This window comes from Pteropus alecto, unplaced genomic scaffold (genome assembly GCF_000325575.1).
Source record: "Pteropus alecto unplaced genomic scaffold, ASM32557v1 scaffold45, whole genome shotgun sequence".
Lineage (NCBI taxonomy): Eukaryota > Metazoa > Chordata > Mammalia > Chiroptera > Pteropodidae > Pteropus > Pteropus alecto.
This window is the reverse complement of record NW_006442491.1, coordinates 30,557,336-30,561,654: the sequence shown is the minus strand read 5'-3', so window position 1 is coordinate 30,561,654 and position 4,319 is coordinate 30,557,336. Positions and strand designations below refer to the sequence as shown.

The 4,319-nt window shown below is 49.0% G+C and overlaps 1 protein-coding gene and 1 long non-coding RNA gene across 3 annotated transcripts in view; one reads left to right on the top strand and one right to left on the bottom strand.

Moving 5' to 3' along the window:
* Positions 1-1,172: 1,172 nt before the first annotated feature.
* On the bottom strand, positions 1,173-4,313 carry LOC107196402. The gene is made up of 2 exons (XR_001517788.2): positions 4,126-4,313; positions 1,173-3,873 (listed from the first exon to the last, which is right to left on the bottom strand). It is a non-coding gene; the product is annotated as an uncharacterized LOC107196402 (long non-coding RNA).
* The window catches only part of SULF2 (sulfatase 2), a 106,891-nt gene continuing 106,322 nt past the window's right edge, over positions 3,751-4,319 (top strand). Inside the window, exon 1 of one of the 2 annotated variants that reach the window (XM_006921896.3) lies at positions 3,751-4,232. The gene's annotated coding sequence lies outside the window, so the exon portion shown is untranslated. The remainder of the gene's footprint in view (positions 4,233-4,319) is intronic. The other variant, XM_025040050.1, reaches the window with a different exon arrangement.

Genomic DNA, 4,319 nt, shown 5'->3' with positions numbered 1-4,319 from the left:
AATTGTGAAACAGGTGTGTGTCCCAGGCTATATCGATCTGCACGTGTGGTCAGATGGACCCTGCTCTTCCCTTCGAGAAAACCATCATCCACCAAAGATGCAGGAGCTCCCTTTCTCCACAGAGATCTGCAGCCATGCTGCCAGGGGCCCCTTGCTCACTGGAATATTCAGTCACACGTGCGCCCAAGCTGCTTGTGTCTGCTCCACCACACGGCAAAATCCATGAGTTTAATCTCTCTTGTCCGCTGATCCGAAAGATCACTATCGAAGAATGGTTAAGCAACTAGACAAATTGTCACTGTTATTTGTGTTCCTAACTGGAGGCAGCCCGACTGTCTTTTATTTGTGAGAATTCAGAATAAACATCCTGGATGTTCGAGATCGCTCATAAGCAGCCCCTGGGAGACTGCAATTATACGCATTCATAATTCTCCTACCTCACAATCTAACCCTTGATTCATGAATGCGCACTTTTAGGCGTTGGGCGTTAAAATAAATTAGACTCTACAATTACGTGTAATTAAGGGGGGAGCCGGGGACTGTGCAGCAAAGACAGGCCCTGTTTTGCTGAAGGAAAACGTGTCTGTGTCAGCGTGCCGGCCCGGGGAGGCAGCGTGAAACACAATTAATGTTCTTTTGACTTAATAGGGGTTTATGGTGCTGTTTTTCATTATCACAATATCTCAAGAAGTATAAACAGTTTTTCCCTAATGCACTTGCATTTCTACCGACAAGACAGCTGGGTCTAAGTGAAAACTCAGCAAAATTAACCACAGATGTATAATGTTATGGATGATTCTGGGATTTGTATTTTAAAACCCATGCAAAACTGTCCCCATTCAGGAACTGAGAATTTTGATCCCAGCCCCCTGGGGGTGACTGCAGCCTCTTCTGCGTTTGTACAAAGAAGCAAGTTACAGCCAAATTCGTGTGAGTTATTAAAGCCACCTATGCCCCAGTTCTGTGGCTCACGTTTCCAAGCCTGTGTGCAGCCATGTTTCTACTTTACATTTCTCCTTCACGTGTCAATTTGTTCGAGACCCGTTAAAAAGCTTGACTCTTACAACCCTCATAAAATCCCATCTACTCCAACCCAAATGCAGCCAGACACGCTCGGACAATCAGGTTGAGTTTCAGCCTCCCGATGGAGATCAAGAAACACACAGCAGGAATGGTTTGTTTGTTTGTTTAATTGTCGCACAGGAATCAAGGAAATAGAACAGCAGTCTGGCTTTGCAAGGTAGACAGACCAGACAGGCACTCTGCACAGAGGCCCGCCAGTGGACTTGAAGGAAGAAAAAATGAAGCGCGTAGGTGTGAAGAGAAGGGTCCTCTCCAGGTTAAACCAACAAAAAGAGGTGATGAGTCGGGAGTGGCAGGAGGAGCCTAAAAGACCCAGTATCCAGGCAGGACAATCCTGGTGAGAGATGCATTAGGGTGACAAGGGACACGAGAAGAGAAAGGCTGTCCCAGATGGGGTGGTTGGAGATAGACGGGGGCTGTAGAATCAGGAGGGCGGGAGGATCCTGAGAATTCTGCTGAGTGCCCACCTAGGCCCAACCTAGTCATGGCTGAGTGACTTCATAGGCCGGGGACATCTGAGCCCCTGAGGTCTCCCAGGCAGACGCTGTGCTCTGCAATGGGGCCAGGAGTCTCCACCCGCCTGGAAGGAACCTGGAAAACTTAGGCCAAGGCCTTGACCCAGAGGATCATGGAGTTTGCTATGAATTATGGGAAAGAAACGTGGTCAGAGAGCCCTTTGCAGCCCCTCCCACCTAGTGAGTGACTGAGCTAGTAAGGCGTGACCTGAAACGCCATCCACAGTGAACACACCCACGTGTTTGCATGCTCACACACAGGTGTGTGTGCACACGCGGGTATACACAAAGAGGCACAAGATCTGTCACCAACCCCCTATCAAAGGACAAGAGGCAAAACACAGACATCACGATGTTTGGTCTCTGTACAGCAACAGTGGAAAGAACACCCAAAAAGATAATGGCACCTTCTTAGCCTCCAGCGCAGCCCCTCCATTACTGCGGTTCCCTGATGAGCAGAGAAGGATGGAGGAAGAAATTGTAGGCAGACCATCTAGGGAGGAGAGAGTCATGTTCATGAACTTGAGGCCTGAAGGAAGGCAGTGTTTTTGAGCTTTTTTATGGTGGAAATCCCCCCACCTCTGAAATATTCTCCAGAACCCAACATAAAAAGCAAACAAAAAGCAGATCTCACCTCCCTCCTCTACCCCAGGCCCCTAAGGCACCCCCATGGGGCTCTGAGGACCCAACTGGAAAACTGTTGGTGCCGGGTATACGTGTCCCAAAGGCAGGCACAGCTGCATGTGGGTTAAATTCCCACTTGCTGACTTTGTGCCCGTGATCAATCCCTTTACCTTTCTCAGTTTTCTTGAAACACTGTTAAGAGGCTTGATTACATGCAGTAACCTGATGGAAACACTCAGCAGTGGACCATGCAACCTGCCAGAGCTGCGTTATCCAGAATGGGAACCCACAGCCCCGTGTGGATGGTCGGAATTGGGAAATGTTGTAAGTATAAAATACACACTAGCTTCCAAAGAATTAGAAAAAAAGAATACAATATTTCAGTAATAATTTTTTTCTTGGTTACATGTTGATGTAATATTTGGATACACAAGTTTAAATAAACCATATTATTAAAATTAATTTCACCTGTTTCTTTTTACTGTTGACTGCAACTACTAGAAAATTTTAAATTACATACATGGCCCATCTTATATGTCTACCAGGCAGCACCACACTAGAGGCTGTGCAGCAACATGCCCTTCCCTCCACAGAGATGCAGCAGAAGGGGAGGGGTCCCCATTATTTTTTGGTCTGTGATGGCGAAGTAAGCCTGACGTTTTGTTCCAAGGCTAATGGAAGGCAGGTGGTCAGCAAGCCCAGTGGTGCCAAAGGTGAGCACCAAAATCTTAACTTGGAAAAGTGCCAGATTCTTCTGATTTGTTTAGACTAAATTAATTGGGGGGGGGGCGAGTAAGGGAAATTATGGTGGGGAGAGTCTAGACCCAAACTCACCACCCCACCCTGCCCTCCACTGAGTCAGGACACCCAATTCGCATTCCACATAAACAACAAAGAATTTTTTAGTGTAAGAATATCCTCATGGGCCACTGTCCATTTTTATTTACTAAACATGACAACCCTAACTAGCATGAAAAAGGACACCACCAGGGAACAGAGATCTTGGTCTGAAAAAGTAACAGTGGCTTGGGATGAAGAACATAACTCTGGACCCAAATTTCTTGGGTTCGAGTCCTAGGTCCACCACTTACAATTCTGTGACCTTGAGTCACTTACATAACCTCTCAGTGACTTTGTCTCCATATCTATAATCCTACTCCTTACCTTGTAAGATTATTAGATTTAAATAAGTAACTACGGCCTGCCAGTAAATTTACTACCGCAAAGTCACTTGCTCCTTAACGACACAGCTGTTTTCTGCAGCTACTAGTTGGTTCTCTGCTGGTTCTTTGTCCACCCCTGTCTGCAGCCCCGTCCCCCTCCGGCCTCTTCTGTGGCTCAGGGGACAGTGGAAACGGCGGTAGACAGCACCACCTTGAGTCGAATTTCTCTTCTTTCAGAAGCAGCCCGTTTCTCCTTTCTTTCCCGTTCCCGGACCATTTCTGGGCAAACGCAGCTATTTTCACTTAAGCTCAAGTTAATGTCTCGGGGAGCTTCCTGGGCGCGTGTGCAGGTCGTGGCGCGTGGGCGGTTCACCGTGCGATCTCGCTGCGGGCCCGGCTCCAGCCCGCGTGTGCAAAGGCAAGTGTGTCTAGAGGCAAGCGCGGGGCTTTCGGCAAAGGCGGTCGGTGTTTGCAGACCCAGGCGAGCCCTTGTGAAAGCAGATGAAAGAAAACATTTATTAACGTGTCATTACGAGGGGAGCGCCCGGCCCGGGCTCTCGCAAGCTCCGCGGAACACTTGGCTCCTTCCGCTCAGAGAGAGAAGAAAAGGAAAGTGGAAAAGAGGCAAAGATTCTCTTCGTTCGCAGCCAAGTGGACCTGATCGATGATCCTCCTGACTTTATTGCGATCATTGATTTATTAGAGATGCCTCCCTTCGTTTGTGTGTTGCGCACACATACTCGCACGCACGGTTCTGGCTCGCGTCCCTCCCTCATTTCCAGCGCCTGGGCGAATCCCACAGCTGTTTCAACTCTCCGCCGACGGCAAGCAGGAGCGAGTGTGTCGGGTGAGTGTGCGTCTGTGTCCCGGCGAGGGTGCGCGCTCGGCGCCGGGAGCGCGGCCAGCCGGGTCCCGCGGCTTCGGGAGGCCGAGA